This window comes from Schistocerca americana, chromosome 5 (assembly GCF_021461395.2).
Source record: "Schistocerca americana isolate TAMUIC-IGC-003095 chromosome 5, iqSchAmer2.1, whole genome shotgun sequence".
In the NCBI taxonomy this organism is placed as follows: domain Eukaryota; kingdom Metazoa; phylum Arthropoda; class Insecta; order Orthoptera; family Acrididae; genus Schistocerca; species Schistocerca americana.
The window spans coordinates 454,292,621-454,314,250 of NC_060123.1; the positions used below are offsets into that span (position 1 = coordinate 454,292,621).

At 40.8% G+C, this 21,630-nt stretch overlaps 1 protein-coding gene across 1 annotated transcript in view; it reads left to right on the forward strand.

Moving 5' to 3' along the window:
• Positions 1-21,630, forward strand: part of LOC124616428 (zwei Ig domain protein zig-8-like) — a 255,924-nt gene that overhangs the window by 24,861 nt on the left and 209,433 nt on the right. The window lies entirely within an intron of this gene.

The window sequence follows — 21,630 nt, forward strand, 5'->3', positions numbered from 1 at the left end:
GACAGATGGTGCTGGACAGCAAAACGTCAGTGACTGCTACCGTGACGGGTGAAAGGTACGCCGATATGTTACAGAATCGCATCATCTCCAGCCTGGCTGATAAACACCTGCTGGAACGTACGATGTTTATGCAGGATGGCGCTCCACCCCATATTGCTAGACGCGTGAAAGGTCTCTTGCGCGCGTCGTTTGGCGACGGTCGTGTGCTCAGCCGCCACTTTCGTCACGCTTGGCCTGCCAGGTCCCCAGACCTCAGTCCGTGCGATTATTGGTTTTGGGGTTACCTGAAGTCGCAAGTGTATCGTGATCGACCGACATCTCTAGGGATACTGAAAGACAACATCCGACGCCAATGCCTCACCATAGGTCCGGACGTGCTTTACAGTGCTGTTCACAACATCATTCCTCGACTAAAGCTATTGTTGAGGAAAGATGGTGGACATATTGAGCATTTCCTGTAAAGAACATCATCTTTGTTTTGTCTTACTTTGTTATGCTAATTATTGCTATTCTGATCAGATGAAGCGCCATCTGTCGGACATTTTTGGAACTTTTGTATTTTTTTTTTTTTTTTTTTTTTTTTGCTCTAATAAAACCCCATGTCATTCCAAGCATTTGTGTCAATTTGTACCTCTCTATCTACATTATTCCGTGATTTATTCAGTTTTCAAATTTATACTGACTTTTTGATGACCCGGTATGTTGCAAAATCCTACTGCCAATCGAAGTTGGCGGTACGGGTTTGTAATTCAGCAGATTACTCGTATTTCCTTTCTTGGCTGTTGGTGTGACGTGTGGCACTTTCCGGTCTTTAGTTACGGATCATTCGCCGAGCGAGCGGTTGTATATGATTGCTAAATGTGGAACTATCGCATCAGCATACTCTGAAAGGAACCTGGCTGGTATAGACGCATTAATTGCGATCAGAGAACGGTGAGGAGGGGGAAAGGGGTGGGGCAGTGAAAGTGGTACCTCAGTACCCAGAAGTTCGGGCCTAGAAGCAGCCGTGGCTGGCACCTCTGGTGGCTGCAGTGTGTTCTGCGGCCCGCCGCCCCGAGCAGCGGCTCCTCATCTGCATTGCTCATGGGGCGGCATTGTGCTCCGGCCACAGGAAGGCCCGCCGTCCCAGAAAACTCTGGCCGCGCCTTTGTGCGAGCGCTGACCACACTGCCAGCGGCCCACACAACGGCTGCACACTGCTCTGCCACCGCCAGTTGAAAGGACGCCTTACCACGCTACATCGCACGCCTGCGTTTGCTCTGCGCGGCTGTGCCCACCGGAATTCAAATCGCTGCCTTTACGATACATCTTCTCTGCCTCGTGATGACTGGGTGTTGTGTGATATCCTTAGGTTATTTAGGTTTAAGTAGTTCTAAGTTCTAGGGGACTGATGACCATAGATGTTAAGTCACATAGTGCTCAGAGCCATTTACTATACATCATTTCCCTTGCCCTTGAGTCATAAAGTACAGTCCGTCAATCGCACTAAATCTTTTCTAAGCAATTATTAACGCAACTTCGCTCAACAGTCTACATCTACATTAACGCCCTGCCAGTTTCTTTTGTGTGGTCAAGGGTACTGATACGGTTGTGAGCAAGATACAGGGCCTTATGGAGTGGAAGACTGAGCAACGTATTGAGGATAGAACATAAAATTTAATTTATTGCGCAATAAAAATTCATGCAAGGTGCTGGTAACAACATAATGACATATAACTTTTTCAATTTTAATGTATATCGGCTGATTTAACATGAATCATCAACAAGTTCCCTAACATCAAACAAACAGCCGGCCGAAGTGGCCGTGCGGTTAAAGGCGCTGCAGTCTGGAACCGCAAGACCGCTACGGTCACAGGTTCGAATCCTGCCTCGGGCATGGATGTTTGTGATGTCCTTAGGTTAGTTAGGTTTAACTAGTTCTAAGTTCTAGGGGACTAATGACCTCAGTAGTTGAGTCCCATAGGGCCATTTGAACCTAACATCAAACAATCTGCAAATATGAAATTTAAACCTATCCCAAAATTTTAATGCTTGTAAAATGTTATTACGAAACACTGAAAATGACCAAACTGATCACTGTATTTAAGTCTTACTTAACCTAATGGGCACAATGGCTTACAGGAAATAATATCACAGACGTATAACAATATCTGCCCACTACAGCACTGTCTTACGTGACCTTGTGTGCCACAATGACTCACAGAACCAACTCATATAGTTAAATGGTAAATATTACCCACAATGGCGCTTGCGCTATAATCTTACGTAGCACACCTATTTACCAAGACAACGCAATTAATGCCAATTACAGTCTGGTTCAGAATAACGAGTGCCCTACCACTGATTAAACAACTCAGAATCAGTAATGAACTGTTTTACAAGGCAAGCACATTCAGTTCAGACAAGTTAACAAGACAGTGCCTCCATTTGAATTTTCCCACAGAAATCCATTAATAGTCGTAGGCCAGACGGTGATTCGAAATGGATTGATAACAAGTTACCGCACTGTTGGCGGTTGGCACTAAACCCCTGGAGTGCGATAGGTGTGTGGGGCAGAAACTCCGTTGCAACAGGAGCCGTTAACAACAGTACCCACATAACTCTTTCTAAAACCACACCGTGAAATGGCGTCAAAGGGGTTTCCAAAACAGTTTAACAATCAACAGTAGTGAGTAAGAGAAAAGGACAAAAAAACAAACACACACGGCACTTACAATCAGTCTTGAATTATTCCTTGCTGTGGTTAAGATTGAATTAATTTTAATGCAACAGGTAAACAGTGGTGTCACAGTAGACTTAAACTTTACTTGACTAGCGTGACAATTTGGGCGTCCCTTAACTGACATAAGTTCAGTAACAAACTGAAATTCATTTAAAGACACTCAATTAAGGGTATTGTGAAACACTTCATCAACAATTTGAGCAAACACGCCCACATAGGCACTCCAGTTCATACGTAAATCAACCAGGGTACAAGTCAGTATTTCGACACGCGACGTGGAAGCCCTCACTGCTCAGCAGTGCCAGCCAGAATACGACAGGAAGAAGTCTCACTGTAATTTCACCAGATGAAGATGCAGCAAACTAACAGCTCACCTTCAGCAGTATTAATCCAAATGCCGCTAAGAAGGTAATGGCCAGAATAACACCAACCAGTAGCCACAGCGTGAGGAAGGTTGAACTCGTAAACAGAACGAACGACAGTGAGTCACTGCAGCACCTCCAGATCCGCTGCTCAGCCGGCCCCAATGCAACTGCCACACTCACACCACTTGCCGACGCGACTTCAGCGATCTTCCGGCGTCGCTCCGCCTAGGCCAGCTCGTCTCTCTCTCACCCTGACCGAGACTCCCTCTTGGCTTCCCGCACGGAATCCCAGAGGGCGCACCAACCCGCACACCGCAAAGCGAACCGAAAGAGATCGAACACACTACACCGGAACAATGAAACCGCAGGTGCACACGGCACAGGTACGTTACGGATGACCTGAAACCATCCTAATTCTTTTGAACTTAGCGGATTACATATTACATAGATGATATGACGTCAGTGAAATTTCCCTGAAAATATTCTCCCATTGTAGACAAAATCTTAACCCGAGAATGAAAATTACCGTGATCTGATTTCATTGATACACTCATATTCAGAAGAAAGAAAAACAGAACGTCTTATAGGACTAGTGGTAGGACATGTATATTAGTATGTTCTAGAGAGCATTTCTATCATCTCGGTTCAGCATGTACAAGTACAGAGTCCGCAATGCGAGATGGTATCGACGCGTGTAAGGCGCGAATGACGCCATGTACCTATGCGTGCAGCGTTTACCTGGTCGCAAAGTGGATCTGTCGTAGTTGGCACCCATATCCCACACATTTTCGACTCGCTACAATTCTGGTGGTCTGACGGGCCAGGGCAAAAGGCTGATATCCTGTGACACCAAGAAGGCACGTGTTCAAGGAGCAACATTTGTCTTGCATTCTATTCATGAAAAATGACACCTGCGCTGTTGTGCAGGAAGGGTATGGCAACGGATGGCAGGATGTCATTCACTTATGTCACACTGGTCACAGTGGCCTGAATAGGCACCAGACGTGATTCGTGATTGCATCCAATAGCCACCCGCACCATAATGCCCTGTGTCTCGAGCGAATTCAGTCACTGTATTTCCGCTCCCCCTAACCGCGGCGAACCAAAATGCGGTCTTCATTTTCAAACAAACAGAACCTGAATTCGTCAGAAAACACTACCTGATGCCTTTTCTGTCCCCAGTGACGTCGTTCCATACACCGATTGCAAACAACATGTTTTTTTAATGTTCGTCTAAGGTGTGCAGAGAAGTGAACGATGCGCACGAACACCATCCCGTAATAAACGGCGACGGACTGTTACCCCTGATAGTGTTCGATGTGTTCGACTGTTTCGCTGTTGAGTCTGAGCCGTGGAGGACGAAGATCTGTCCTGCAATGCCATTCGGATGTGGCTGTCGATCGTCTCAGGAGTTGGTCTCTGTGGCGCGACCCGGCCCAACTAGTGTTCTACGGCCTTCTGTTAACCACCTGCGGCACACACCCGTTGCGCTGCCGAAGCATTTCGTCCCACATGAGCAGCAATTTCCCGGATGTATGAATCACGTTCTCTCAACCAGTAACGCACCCCTTTTCAAACTCACTGATTTGTCTGTACGGTTCCCGCATATGCCTGGGAGATATAATGCACGTCTGCTCAAGTCACGTTGATCCATCACCCTTGATTTATAGCGATAACGAGAGACGCAGGCACGTTTCACCGGTAGTTGGTGTTGCGCTGCTGATCTTGAACCCGTGTGTCGATGTGTTTCAAATTATAATCATTTCTGCAGAACATAGACATGTCCTGTTAATATGAATGTTCTATCTCTAGTCGCTATAGATGTTCTGCACTTTCTGAACTTGGGTGTATATAAGTAGTAGGAACTGATTTCACAGCGCAACACAATATGCAAGGGATGCTTGAACATACATCAAACTGAACACAAAATTATAATCACATCTAATTTCAGAGCAAAAACACTAATGTGTGTTGGTGTCTTCCCTTATAGACTGCAGCCTCAAGAACAATATCGTTGTATTGAAGAGTGAAGCGAAAGACAATTCTTCATCGTTGGAGTACACGATAGGAAATTCAGACTAAACGAAACACACTTCACAGTAAACGATCACATCAGTTCAGGGCATAATTTATAATATTAGACACAAAGATCTCTTGATGGGAAATAGCTTGCGACAGTAACTAGCTGCCATCCTCAGATTATCAAGTCTCGCAGCAATATCATTACTCATCAATCTCCTCGACATACTGAGAACATGCCCCAGTTACAATAATACAGCTTCACACTGTTTTGCCAAATATGTAGAACTAGCTAAATAAAATATTCATAGCACCAATAAGGAGTAGAAGAGCAAGAGGTAGATCAGGAAGGACGATGCATCGATGACAACTCATTTCAGATATTCAACATTAAAGAGCGACTGTATCCTTTAAAAAGGTTAGTAACATGTAATCAGATCTTAAAAATATATGAACTTGGTGCGAAGACTAGCAACTAGCTGTTAAAATAGATAAACTTGCTTGTAGCCATTGACAGTCTGATTAATGCCACAACCCCCAATGTCATATAAAGAACTGTGTGTAACACTGGATTTAGGAAGTCTGACAATGTAATGAGTTCTTCCTTAGTTATCGGAAATAGCAATCTGCTATTCACTATATAAGCTCTCGTCTCCTTGGAGATTATATGTGTTAATTAATGATTATTATGTTACAATCCTCTTGTTGTAGTTGACCGTGTATATCGAGACTTCGTTCATTGTTAAATGCAATGGTGTGGTACTAACCGATGGAGACGCATTAAGAACTGGTAAAATTTAATTTATTTCCTTTATCACACTGCACAAATATAAACACACTATTATTCAAATTTTGTGCCACTACTATTAAACATAGAGATAAATCCTTCGCTACGCAACCGCCTTTGGCTCACGCAGCCTACACCTTCCACAGCCTCTCAACAACTGCCTCTGCTTGCGACTCTCTGCGCCACTGGGCATTGTCGCCCTCCAAAGAACAACCACTTACAGATACTACACACCAGTACCCTCACAACTGGGCTGTACTGAGAAATTAAACTTTCTTTACGGTAGAGAAAGATTACAAATACTTGCATGAGCCGTTCTGGAATTCATCTGCAATATGTTTTATCTAAGTTTCTCTGGACGAACACGGGACAATAAGTAGCTTGAATGGCCACTCGCTTTTACCAATAATCAGTCCTCTGTGGCTTGTGCTTTCATTTCTTGAGAATTTGGACATGTTGTCACCTACAGTTCATCCACTGTTTTGTTTCCAATTTTTTTCATTCTCGCACATTTGTTAGAAATTTAATATGTCCAGTTTTTTGGGTTGAGGGGTGGCGGGAGAAAGGTGAAGCGGAGGCACTGATCTGACTTGTTTGATGCGGTTGGGCACCGTTTCTTGTCTTGTACCATACTTCTCGTCACACAGCACCACTTTCACTCGACGTCTTCACTTACTAGTTATAGGTAATTACTTGTTCGTGTTAGCCACCTTTAAGGTCTCCGTTCTTTTGAGAACAGTGACGTATTTCCTATTTATTCAAACGAAGATTTGTAAAAGACATTTAAAACTAGACGCAATGTACGAATCAGAATAAAAGAAAGAAAGAGGTCCAAGATAAGCCCAAATTTAGTTATATCAGGTGTACTTGCGCTTCATGGTTTCGTCCACTGCATTGGATGGAGACAGCCCTGAGAAGCTGTATGAACTTATTTCCGTCGTACCCTATGCATGAAGTCTAGTAAGCACGAACATGTTCCTAATAATCCAGCATCGATGAGAACAAGCGTTATGAATATGTAAGAAAGGTAGTGAGGCTGAGTTTTAACCTACTAAAGTTTTTAATTTTTCTCGAACAACAGCATTGTCCCGTTCAAAGTAGTTCTCGTCGTTAGCTATATACCTGGGAGTCGTTGTTCTCAGTCTTAGTAGCATCGCTGAACTGGTAGGCCCTTCAATATGTCAGTCACATTCTTTTTAATCTGTTCCAGTCCCATAATGACATCCTTTCAACACTTCTTCGATTTCAGGAAAAGTAAAACGTCACAAGGACTCAGATCAGGTGAACTGGGGCGGCTGTGGAACAACGGATATGACCTTTGAGATAAAAGATTCCGTGATGTCAGTGGCCGTGTGACACGGAACGTTGTCATGATGCAGCATTCACTTGTCTGCAATGTCCGGTCTCTCAAATTTCACCCGAGTCTTTCAAGGACATCTGTGTAAAACACTTGATTGACGCTGTTGGAGGAATAAATTCTTTTATAAATTCTTTTATACCTCTACTGTCAAAAAGGCAGATGAGCATTGTTTTGATGTTTAATTTGTCCATACGAGCTTTTTTCCGGTCAAAGATATGCCTCAGTGTACTACTCCCCACTTTGCCGGCTTGTCTCAGCATCATACTCAAAACTTCAGGATTCATTAACTGTGACCACACGACTGAAGCATTCAGGGTCACTGGCAATCCCCTTCAGAAGATCAACACACACGTTACTTCGTCTGTCCTTCAGCTAACTTGCGAGGTTTTTCAGAACCATTTTGGCACATACTTTTCCCACGTGCAAATCTTCAGTTAAAATTCGATGTATGGCGGAAGTGTTCAACAGGTCACCCATCACCCTTATTGTTAAAAGTCGGTCTGATCGCACAAGAGCATCACACACTAGTTGGTTTTTGAGATTGAGGGAGAGTAGGTAAAAAATTCGTTTTGAGGATAGGAGTAACAGATAAAGTAGATTCATCTCACAACACACGTGAGAATTTTAAATATTTCTAGTGAATATGTTCGTCGTGATTTGCCTGTACATTTTCGAGGATTTTCACAAAGAATGGAAACGAACTAGCACTTTTAAAAACTTGGCCAGCATATTTTTCGTATATTAATTACATGTATTCCTAGCTACAACCGGAAGCTGCAATTAGATTTTCTTTGCAACATTCCACTGCAAGTGTCTGATGAAGTACGTTGATAATAATACCGCAGCCAGGAAGCAATGTTCAGTCGCTGCTGGATGATTAAACTGACCGCTTGCCTGTGTAATGAGGAAAGCAAATATCAATATTTGAGCGAGGAGTTTCAACCCTTTTTTTCTATTTTTTTTTTTAATTTTCCTCTCGGTCTTTCAAGTTTTATAGGGAATTTAAACTCATAAGCCTCACGGCCAACAGTTTAATGAAAAAACTTGGCAGAGCAACCGACAGACGGTTTTATAAACGCCCCTGTGGCGGATGAACCCTGTCACCAAACAAGATTGGCTGGATTCCGTTTCACGGAAAGGAAACCGCATTGTCATATAGAAAATTACTTTCATTCCACGTCAACACAGTGCTTCTCTCTGTATATTAATTTTTGTACAGCAACGAATAAAAATACTCGGTAGTTCACTGCTTGGAAATGGGGATGTTATAACCTGTTTTGCCTCGCTTTGTCAGAAACTGCGAGAGAAAGTTTATAAATAGAGTTGCACTCTTCCAAAGCTACGGTTCGGTGGTTTTGATACACTCTACAAATTACGCAGTAAATGGTAGGTTACTGGTAGGATTGGTAGGGAGACGAACGTAAATGAATTTGTAAGAGAGAAATTGGGAGTCGATGACTTACCTTTTTTTTCATTACTTATCAATCCATTGTATACTTCATCGCTTACAAAATATAAACTGCATGTAATAAGTAATAAAATTAGTTGATCGCGTAAGTTCTGCACCTTCATGTAACCAAAGCAATTACTTCAAAGGAAGTTCCGTTTACAAGCACAAGCACAAAAATATGATTCATTAATGTTGTTATATTGTACTCAAAAGAACGTTTTCATCATGATCATAGGTAGCAACTTTTTGTTATTATTAATAAACACGAAAATTGTTTGTGAATAACCGAAACATGTTTTACATATGTATTTTGTTTTGCGTTTATTTCTTTTATCTTTGGTCAGAAAATTGCGTTTTCTAGCGCTAGAAGGCAAATGTGTATTGTTTTCTTTATATTTGCAACAACGACCCCCTTTTTCACTTTATAAATGAACAGTTACACATCGAGAATTTTAATTTCGCAATAAATGCTGCTTACTTTTAAGTAACAGACATGAGGATAACTATGTAGAACAAAAATGTTCCGTCGGTTACCAGCCTTTTATACGCCTTTACTCTGTTTCCATAGGGTTCACCGCTTCCCGTTTTTAGGGGAATATTACGATAGTCTACGATAGCGTACGGTAGTTTTACAACTCCAGTTTTCATCCATTACCACTACACATCTTATACGTGAGAAAATATCATCCCATCAGCGTTCTTCCTTTTCCTCGAAAAAGGTAGCAAAATATGTATCGATACGAGATATATAACATGACAATGGGGAAGTCGAGAAACAGATTGAAAGTGAGAATATTTGCTTCATCTGTTTCTTTTTTCTGATGGGGAAACTAAGGCATGAAAAGATGTTATCTAACATCAAGTCTAAATCTTCAAACTAATGTAGTGTTTCAAAAATAGGAACAACTGGTAGAAAAGTTTCTACCTTTTCTTGTCCTCAGACTGGTTTATTGCAGTCAGACTCAGCTTCCTCTCTTTTGATAATCATTTAATGTGATAAAAGGGCAGTATTTAGCATACGACTATGGAAAGAAAGATATCTACTGGACCAAAAATTCATCAGTTATCATGTTTCATGTTACTGGCAGGACATCTTCATCGACTGACTGATTCACTGAGTCATCATTCCTCCCCCCCCCCCCCCCCCCCTCCCCCGAAACCATTGAGGACCGGACTAGAAAACTGCAGAGGTGTTGATCTTATACTGTACGTGCCGTTTAAGAATGGATTTTTGGAAATATAGTGCCTAAGGGAGTGATATAGCGGATAAACGGTTGTTTTGAAAATACCTTGCTATTAAGACAGTTTAGAGGCTAGACCTACGAAGAGTGGTATTTGGTTTCTTGGTCAGGAATGACAAAATACATGTTCCAGTAACTTGTAAATTTAACCACAATAGTGCAGAAGTGCACTCGAAAAGATAATGCTTCAAAGACGGCCTTAATTAGTATGAATAGTTTAGAAGGAGTCGCAATTTGTGAACAAGAGAAGCGATTCTGGCATTGAGACTCCTTATCTAAAAGCAATTACAGAGAAATAAACCAACTTATATTACCTTTGTAGACCAGAAAAAGGTATTTGATAACGTTATCTGGAAAGAGATGTTCAGAGTGCTGAATAAAACTGGAATGAAGTACATAAACATCCGTGTGTTACTTAGTTTCTATAAGAGTGAGGTGGCAGTGATTAGGAACTGTCACCGGGAACTAGAATGAAATATTAGAGAAGAGGTAAGACAATTATGTGCTCTCTCTCCGCTTTTGTTCAATGCTAATATCAAGGAAGCTATAGACCAAGTTTGAGAAACTACTGACGTGCGGATCAGAATTAACGAAGATAGATATGCAACGTTATGCAGATGATATTGCTATAGCCACGGAGACAAAAGAAGATCTAGAAGACCTCAGAACAATGTAAAGGCTCCTGTGCAATCAGTATGGAATGAGAATAAACAAGAAAATGACTAAAGTGATGGAATGCAGTACAGAAGCAGAATATGAACCTCTGGTTATGAGAATTGAAAGAGAGGAGATGGAAGTGATAGAGGAATATACTTACCTGGGATGCAATACCACAAGGGATGGCAGAAGCCGGAAAGAAATTGCGAGCAGAACACAGAAGGCCAAAATTGGATTTAATCGGAAGAGTAGCTCACCAGCAAGAACATCAGTCTGGAAATAAGGAAACGTATCATGAAAGCTTCCGTTTGGAGTGTGGCCCTATACGGATGTGAAACTGAGACAATGGCTAGAGGCCCTGGAGATGTAGTGCTATAGAAGGGTGATGAAGATCAAAGTAACTAATGAAGAGGTGCTCAGAAGAGTACAGGAAACCATATATATCTCTGTGGAGGCACATCCAAAAAAAAAGAGACAAACTTATAGGGCACATCCTACGACACAACTGCATCACTGGAACAATAGCGGAAAGAGCTATTGAGGGAAGAAATCGGCGGGGGCGACCAAGGATGTCATACATGCAACAGTTAACGAATGGAAAAAATGGTTCAGATGGCTCTGAGCACTATGGGACTCAACTTCTGAGGTCATTAGTCCCCTAGAACTTAGAACTAGTTAAACCTAACTAAGCTAAGGACATCACAAACATCCATGCCCGAGGCAGGATTCGAACCTGCGACCGGAGCGGTCTTGCGGTTCCAGACTGCAGCGCCTTTAACCGCACGACCACTTCGGCCGGCAGTTAATGAATGACGTTGGATGTAACACATACGTAGAAATGGAAAGGAAGTCAAACAGAAGAACGGAATGACGCTCTGCTGCAAATGAACCTCACGGTTGAACACTAAAATAAAGAAGAAAGAAGTGGTGAAATAGTGGGTGACAGATATTTTTGAAAATGAATGGTTATTAAAGAACTACTAAAGTATTTTTAAAGCTATATCCAAATAAAACAATGAGTATTGATTTTGAAATTCTGGCCATGGGTGAAGGGGGGGGGGGGGGGGATGGGAAATAGGGGACGAAAATTTTTCTGGATAATTATCATTATGCAAAAATTTTTGAAGCTAAATCTGTAAAAATTTGTATTTGGCTTCTTAGGTACAAATAAACAAAATTCGTGTTTCAATGCTCTTACAAACGATTTATTGACACATAGCACGGATTCAGAAAATATCGTTCTTGTGAAACACAAGTTGCTCTTTATACTCATGAAGGAAGGAGTGCTATCGACAGGGGACGTCAAATTGATTCCGTTTTTTAGATTTTCAGAAGGCTTTCGACACCGTTCCTCACAAGCATCTTCTAACCAAAATGCGTGCGTACGGAGTATCGCCTCAGTTGTGCGACTGGATTCGTGATTTCCTGTCAGAAAGGTCGCAGTTCGTAGTAATAGACGGAAAGGCATAGAGTAAAACATAAGTAATATCCGGCGGTCCCCAAGGAAGTGTTATAGGCCCTCAATTGCTCCTGATCTATATTAACGACAAAGGAGACAATCTGAGTAGCCGTCTTAGATTGTTTGCAGATGATGCTGTCATTTACCGTCTTGTAAAGTCATCAGATGATTAAAACGACTTTCAAAATGATTTAGATTAGATATCTTTATGGTGCGAAAAGTGGCAGTTGACCCTGAATAAAGTAAAGTGTGAAGTTATTCACATGATTAGTAAAGGAAATCAGCTAAATTTCTGTTACGCTATAAGCCACACAAATCTGCTGTAAACTCAGCTAAATACTTTGGTATAACAATTACATATAACCTAAATTGGAACGATCACATAGATAATAATATCGTGGGTAGAGCAGACCAAAGACTTCGATTCATTGGCAGAACACTTAGAAGGCGCAACAGGTCTACTAAGGAGACTCCTTACATCACGCTTGTCCGCCTTATTTTGGAGTATTGCTGTGCGGTGTAGGATCCGCATCAGGAGGGGCGGACGGATGACATCGAAAAAGCACAAGGAAGGGCAGCTTGTTTTGTAATATCGCGAAATAGGAGAGACAGTGTCACAGACATGATACGTGTATTGGAGTGGCAGTCATTAAAACAAAGGCGGTTTTCGTTACGACGGGATCTTCTCATGAAAGTTCAGTCACCAGTTTTCTCCTCCGGTTGCAAAAACATGCTATTGGCACCCACCTACATAGAGAGAAATGATCATCACGATAAAATAAGAGAAATCAGGACTCACACAGAAAAATTTTAGTGCTCATTTTTTCCGCGTGCCGTCCGAGAGTGGAACGATAGAGAGACAGCTTCAAGGTGGTTCAATGAATCCTCTGCCAGGAACTTCATTGTGACTAGCAGAGTAATCACGTAGATGTAGATGTAGATGTAAACAGATTCTCTAGCTGGGTGAAATAGGGGTAAAATGTTTAAAGAAAACATTTCATTGTGAAAACATTTTCAAGGTTAAATCTTTGAAAATTGGTATTAGGATTCTTGGTTACAAATGAAAAAAATACGTTTCATTGTTTTTGATAATTCAAGCGCTAAGGGGGTGTCAAAAATGCTAATTATAGAAACTTGAAACGTGGATATCGTGTTGATCTCGAACTATAATCGTCGTTTAAGAAGGGAGTGTTTGAAACTCCACTCCTAAGGGAGAAATAAGGGGAGGAATAGTTTTATGAATTTATTTCACTATGAAAACCTTTTCAAAGCTAAATCAATGAAATTTTGTATTTGGCTTCTCTGTTAGAAACAAAATTCCTGTTCCACTGTTTTTAAAATTTCAAACCTCAGGGATAAAAATTTTTAAACAAACATTTTCTTATATTAAAAAAAGCTAAATTTATGACAATTGGTAATTCACTTCTCGGCTGGATATAAAGAAATATATTATAGCGAATGAAACTTTATTTTGCAATATCACATAAGAATGCGAAAGCTATGATTAACAGAAACCTAGGACACAAGCTAGCTGAACCGCTTTTTTGTAACAAGTGCTCTCGGATAAGACCAAGCTTCAAAGGAGGCCTTAATTAGGATGAAAATTTTAGAAGGTGTCGCCATTTGTGAACAATATAAAAATTCGGTTAAAGGTAAACAAAAGGAGTCTTTGCAGGCCATACAGTCCACACGAGCGAAGCAGCGGACACTAAGCTAGTTCTTTTATATTCGGCATTTCCATTCAGATTTCATTGCTACTAAAAACCTTGACTATCTGTTTGTTGTAAATTAAGCAAAGAACTGTTCACCAGTTGGTAACTGTTTTAGGCACTTGTAAAGAGGTTATTTGATTGCGGCGCAGTCTTAATGAGTCAAGTACGCGATGTTTCAGCCCAGTCTCAGCTACACCATAACTGAAAATCGTTAGCAATCTGAATGTTCGTTCTCCATCTTCTCTTAACATCGTCAGTAGGCAAGTATATATCTGCAAAATTCAGCAGCGGAGTCAAGGATTTCGTCTTTCATCTTATATCCATGAGAGGTACAACTCCGCTGTCTCTAAAATTGTATCTGAGATCCGGCACACAGATCTAGTCTTATTTACGCCATTTTACTGTACACTTGTGATGTACGTTTTATCCTCATCTTCACTGGATATTTTACACTGGCTAATTTAGTGAATTCTAAACCGACAAAATTTTGCTTTAATATTGAAGCAAACCACATAAATATTACTCATAACAAAAATATATGCTTTCCGGCATCTTTGTTAGTCTAGCATGTTTACGAACAAATTTTAATCTAATTTCACTATCCATTAAACATTAATAATTATGTGTACAGAGCAAACGCAGCGGGTTGCGGTAGCGTTATTACGACGAAATTAGCCCGTTATTAACATTCTACGGGCAGACATTAATATTTAAACACCAGTATTGAGTACATTCGCTAATATCTCTGTGCATGTCGGGATTACGAAGAAACGAGATTCCAGCTACTGGCTCCGAAATTAATGACAATAAAATAAACAACAGATGGTAGACAATAAAAAGCGATGAGATTTTACTCTTTTCTGTGGATAACGCAGTCCTTACGCGGCAATGGAAAATTGCCAGCAAAAGCGGTAAACGTCAGTATTATCCAAATCGGTTAGTTTCAGCCTGTATTTCTCAACTTTTGTCGCTGGTCAGCTTTATACGTTTTTTTTTAAAAAAAAGATTTATGTGATATGAGAAAAGAACGTTTGTGGCGGATAAAACAGAGTTGTGAGGCAAATGCATTAAATATTAGAAGATGCTGTTCAGAAGGCTCCGAGCTAATAGCTTCGTTAACAAACTTGTGCACTTGATGTCCAAATTGGAAATGTTATCTAAGTGATGAGAAGTCACTGTAAAAATAAAGACATCTGGCAAATCTCAAGATAAATCTTAAATTTCACGAAGGAAAAATGATAAGTAAATCATAAATAAAATATTATATATTTGTATATGGGAAGTCACAATTCTAAAGTAGAGAAAACAAATACTGTACTGTTACGAACATTTTAAAGACTGGACTTGCAGTTATGGATGACAGTGCCGATGTAGAAAGGAGATTCTCAGTGTCCGTGAACATGTTCAATGAAAGAAGTGTGAAAATCATTGGATATTCATTCGGCTATAAGAGATGCTGTGGTGAATGTGTAAAACTTACTATTGTGGAATGAGATACTTCTCATCATGCGGATATGTCACCGAGTGTTGAGCCCGATGGTAGTGAATGACAGGTGAGTTTTTTGTTGTGGAGGTCAGTGGTTCAAAGCCCCGGCATGCGAACCAGATATGAGTTTTCCATGATTTCCCATAATCGCTAAGTCCAATACCGGTAGAGCTGCCATAAAAATGACACGAATGAATTCCTTCCCTATCTTTCCACAATTTGGGATTTTGGCTTGTCTCTAAAGACCTCTTTGTCCATACGGCATGGAAGTCTAATCTTACTTCTTTTTGCTATCTCAAATTACGGTAGAAAAAATATCAATAAAATGTCGTACTGCACCGCAACACTTATTTCTAAAATTTAAGAAATGTATCGTTAACTGAAGGATTGTCACTTTTCGTGCTGATTGTAGAAGTGAATAAATTTTTCCTATACTGCACGTAAGAGAATTTGAGATCCAGAAGCAATAATATACACAACAGAAAGTTCAATGGAAAAAGAGTACATTAGTTTTCCATATGCCATGGGGATAAAAAGTAGGGAAATTTGTTCACTAAGGTTCGCTTCTTTCTAATGAGTGTCTACTACGAAACAAACATAAAAACGTGGTACGGTCACCAAAATATGAAAATGTCCCAAAACAGCCCTTCGCCCATTAGAAGTAAAAAAATGGAACAAAGGGTGCTTCAGCTATGCAGTTGCATTGAGCAGAGACTGTAAGTCTGGTACACGCTTTCGCTGCAGCCAAGAAACAATGACGTTCCTATAGAAGAACCTCGATAATTACCTGCTTCTAGAGCCTCTCCCCTCTCCATTCTTTCCAATCCCGTCCCCGATTGTCTTTGATCTCAAAGTATGAGATGAGCGTTTCCCTTCCCGTCATCAAATCATCTCAGAGCAGACCGAGGTAGAAACAATTTTTCTATACTTGTGTTTCGAAAAAGCGTCATTATACCGTCATTCACTGCACTGCACTGCAGTCGGAGCATGTTTCCCTCTGAGGTTCTGCTGGTAAGAATAAAGCGCTCGTCGTGTGCTCAGCACCGGAAATTGTTCCTCCTGTTGCACGCAGCTGCACACAAAACGTGCGTGCACCGCATCCTGATCCACTGGTATAATCGTCCGCAAATGAAAGCGGCAGGGTTCTGCGTATTGGCTTGCGAGGACCAAAGAATCAGCGAAGACTGTAGTTCCATCTCAGGAACACGATGACAGTTACAAAAACTTTTCGTTATCATGAAAAGATCCTCGTGGAAATGATAGGAGTGAGTATTCGTTGGCAGGCAGATACATATTAATAAAGCACGAAAAACTTCTATAGGGGGATTCTGTGATGAAGTTACAAATTTTCAGGGATGATGGAGAGGAGTTTGAAATTTAAATTTTTCCCGACGAATTAAATATTAGAAGAGATCACGGGAATGCAGCCGTTCGTCGTAAGCTCCCTCCACCTGGGGAGGACTGGCAGGTGTCCAGTCGAAATATCGTGAAGTTTACGACGACCGCCTGCAATTCCCAAATCTCTTCGAACAAAAGTATCAGTCTCCGTAAGAGATTCTGGTTAGGAAACGACGGGCTCAAAAGTTATAAGCGGAAATTGTTGTGATATCTCCTGCAGTTAACCTCTTGTACTGCAATCTCTCTGTTTCCTGCGTTTTAACAAGAGGTAACGTGGACCAAAACAAGAGAAAAATACTCCAGTAAACATGGGTTCTAAAATGCATACGTTATGAGCAAAGAGTATTTGTTCATCATTACTGTTCTGAAAGACGTCTACTGAACAGGTACTCAGCAGAGACTTGCTTATCATATTTGGTGAGAAGCTAGTTAGGACAAAAACAAAGAAAAAGTCCACTAAACGCAGACTCTTAAGGCCACACCTTCCCTAAGAACGATTACCATATGTTCAGTAGCTGTGTTCACACTAGCAAAGATTTACAAATGCTCATAGCTTTAAAGATGTCCACTTTAGAGCCGATGTGTGCTGGACGTGTTTTCCTTGTTTTTGTGCACACCATTTCCTCTCAAAGCGAGGAAAGCAAAGAACTTTCTGTAGTAGATGTCCACTGTCACAGATATCAGATTTACACTTTACATTTCGACTATGTCTTAACTGAACGACGATTTCTTACCTGAAATTCAGACATTTGCTTTTCTCCATCATTCCTGTAACATTATCATGAAATCATCCTGTATACTTTTGCGCGATATTAGACTGTGGTCAATATTCAGTTCGCGTCATTATCGTCTTTCTCGTCTTCTTCTTCTTCTTCACCTACTTAAATGGCTCGTAGTGACGAAGATGATGAAGAAACTGTATAAGAAGACGAAGAAAAAGGAAAAAGGAAGACGAGGAGGAATAGAACGACGCGGCAACCTAAAAGATGTTACTAAGTGCTTCGTCTTGAATGGCCCAAACCAAATGAAAATCTTTTTAATCTTATAACAGATATCTAGATGGTTTATCTGTAAAACACTCCATTTGGTTACCATTGACATTTGCAGGTTAAGAAATGTAATTACAACTGAGTCACATGTCACTGAAAAAGCTATATCATGTAATACGCAATTTTGACAGATTCACGTGGAACATAAGCACACACTGCTGAAGAAACAATTCCGTATACAGACAATTATGATAAGCAGATTAATGAAGGTCACCTTTTTCTTCTTCTTCTTTTCCCGGCCTTGTGTTTACACGAATCAGGACTTGGCCAGTTCCTGGTAGAGGCTAGCCGGGTGCTTTCCCTGTCAGCCACCCCTCCCCCCTTTCTCCCCCTCACCACCAGCCATGCATGTGAAAGATTCTTTATAAAACTGTATGAGACTCTTATGTCTCAAGGAAAATTTAATTATATCACATTCTGAAAACAAAAGCCAATAGGTTGCAAAAATTAGTCACTTAATGGTAATGGAATATCTAGTGACGACGTTTGGTGATCTGTCAGCGTTTTTGGAATCATTTTCAAAAATCATCAAAAATGGTATCACACCTCACTCACAATTCTCATTCGTATGTGAAAGTGTGCGAACGTTTTCGAAATCTCTGCCAATCGTGTAGCTGAGGCAGGACGTGGATACCAGACAGGTATTCACCTACTAGTATTTGGGAGATCGCCTAAGAACCACATCCAGGCTGGCCACCATGAGAATTACACCTGGAGCAGGCGTCTCCCCGTATCCCGGAAGAGACTTGCTAATGCGCATCGTTATCGGGGAGGGACAAGTAAAAGAAAATTTATTTGGCAAAAACACAAACATTTGCTTGAAATATTGTCTGCAAAGGTATGCTGTTCCTGCAGGGCCGTGTCCTACAGATTACGACTAGTACTCTTATTTCAACATAAGAATGAATCTGATGTAAACAAACACAAACGCGATGACTGATCAGCAGCCGTAGCACGCGTACACTGGTTTTGTTGCGCTCTTGGAGATAGGTGGTGCTTGTATATTGGATATCTTATTACTATCTTACGGTAAATGAAATATTAACATATTTTAACATGTTAACAGCCATCAACATTTTTCTTAAATATATTTTAGCTCTGTAGTTTTTGTTTCAAAAATCGCGTACGGTCGCAGTCCCTGTAGTGTTTTTCTCTAATTGTCGCGATATTAACGCGTAATGTGAAAGTCGCTGGCACTGCTTCCTACTCCGTAGTGGAACGTAGTGAAAAAGTGGACAGAAGTAGGATGTTCTAATGTTTTCCACAAATTTATAGAAAAAAATCTGCTTTGAGCATTTCCGAGGAGCTGCATTTGCTATCGCTTAGGAATTTTCCAATATGGGATTCATAATCGAACTGGTAGCGTTGTAGAATGGAAACATACTACAGTCGATTGAGCGAGGTTTCAAATCCTGCTTCTTTCATTCAATTTGGGATACCTACATCTTTTAAATTTAAAATTCATCAAATGTATGCTAATTAACATGTACGTAATAATCATTTTAATGAAAAATTCATTTTTTGTTACTAATTACACATTACACGCAAAATGTAAAATTTCATTACAAATATACTTTCTTAATTATCTATATTTCAGAAAAGATTGTTTATAAAGCTCTTTTTAAAGTAAGAAAACACAACAACTAAAAATTTTAGGAGAAAAATGAAAAATGAAAAATGAAAAAAGAAATGCTCTTTATTTGGACTGTGTCCATTGTTGTATGTGGGCTTAGACGACCCAGAGTGATAAGCGTTGTGGAAACATGGACAATAGTAATTTCCACAGCACTGAGCACACCACACAAATGCTGAATTTTTACTGTTGCCACCATACCACTGCAATATGAACCCAACAGAACTGACCTGGAACCATGTTAAGGGATTTGTCGCGTTAAACAAAAATATATTTAAACTTACAGACGCATTGGAAATAATGCACTAAGCGTTGTCATACTTCACTGTTGAACGCTGATGGGATACAGAAAGGCACGTAATGAAAGAAGAGAAAATATGGCACTTGGATAGCTCTGGATTCTGCTGTTGAATGACTCGTTGATCACTGTAGCAGACGACAGTTCCAGTAATGAAATGTATTTTTCGAATTCAGATATGGAAGGAATTCAGAAATTACTTGACGACTGTGTGTTAGTAATACCTACAATGGCTTCAATATTTAACTATACGGTGAAATACCAGCATCACGCTTTTGCATCAGACGTATCTTACCCTGTGTTAAAGTTGCTTTTCATGACGACACTGTGTTAGCTATGAATAAGGGCATTTTATACTTCCCGTATGGACCTCAAGGAGAGTGCTGTATTGCAGGAGTGTTATCTTTAATAATTAAGTGACATTCGAAGCTACGTTGTTTCTCTTGTTGTCTCGTCTCGTTTTACGTCGTAACTGCTGCTGTTCCTACCGCTACAGGTTGGTGGGACCAGCTGGCTAGCCATTGCTCTCCAAGTTAAATCGGCCAGTTAAAATGTTGTTCCGTATTATCCCTCAGTCGGTACGTCATGAAACGTATCCTTATTATTCCTCTTGACTGTACCGAGAGAGTTTTGCTTCCGTTACGTACACGTGAAGCGAAATCCAATGAGTTTCCCGCAAACGCGGTAGAAAACGTGATGCAGTGTTTACATCAGTTTTATTCTTATGGTGAACACAGTATAGTAGCTGTGATGTCGTACGTTCTCCCCTTACATATCATCGAAGCGCAAATCCAGAATTCCAAAGAAGCTATTAAAACAGTGGAATGTAACCGTTCTTGGATACCAGCTTAATAAGATCATACTGTGGCTTTCGATACCGGACTGCTGCAATTCAGACATGCAGAAATTGTTGTAAAATAACTTGCCGTCCTTATCAAGTGTACGTACTGTTCCACTCAGCTGTTTCAACGACCTCTGAAGCGCTTGAAAGTGTTTTAGCCATTTCTCCTTTTTTTGACTGGTTTGATGAGGCCCATAATGAATTCATTTCCTGCCTGTACCAACGTCTGCAGCTCAGAGAAGCACTTGCGCCCTACAACATTTGTTGTTTCTAGGACGTATTTCTGCTCCAGTCTTCCCCTACAATTTTTATCTTAGAGCTCCCTTTACTATAGTGAAAGTAATTCCCTGGTTTCTTGAAAGATATTCTATCATCTTCTCACTTCTACTTGCCATGCGGAGTGGACGCTCGGTTTGAGGCGCCACGTCACGGATTGCACGGTCCTTCCTGCAGGACGTCCGAGTCCATCCTTGGGTATGGATGTGTGTAGTAGTCCTTAGCGTAAGTTAGTTTAAGTAGTGTGTAAGCCTGGTGACCGATGACCTCAGCAGTTTGGTCCCTTAGGAATAAACACACAGCTGAACATTTTCACTCCTGATTTGAAACTTCTTGGTAGATTAAAACTTTGTGCCGGACATAGACTCGAACTTGGGACCATTGCCGAGTTCGAGTCTCGGTCAGGCACACAGTTTTAATCGGCCAGGAAGTTTCATATCAGCGCACACTCCGCTGCAGAGTGGAAATCTAATTTTCATCCTACTTCTGAGTGTTTCCTATTTGAACACTCCCTCACCATTCTGCGGAGAACTTCATCTCTTACCTTACCAGTCCACGTAATTTTCAATACTCTTCTGTAACTCCACATCTTGATTCTCATGTGTTCCGGTTTTCCCCCAGTCCATGATGTGCTCCAAAAGCACATTCTCATTTTTTTTTTTTAATCCAATAATGGCAATGTTTGATTTATTTTGCCCGGCAGTGCCCTCTTTTATTCTGCCTCCTTGCTTCGTCCGTCATCGGCTACCTCGCTTCCTACGTAGCGGAATTCCTTCGTGATCCCCAATTTTGATGTTAAGTTTGTTGCCACTCTCAGTTCTGCTACTTCTCATTACTTTCGTCTTTCCCCTATTTACTCTCAGTCTTTATTCTGTAG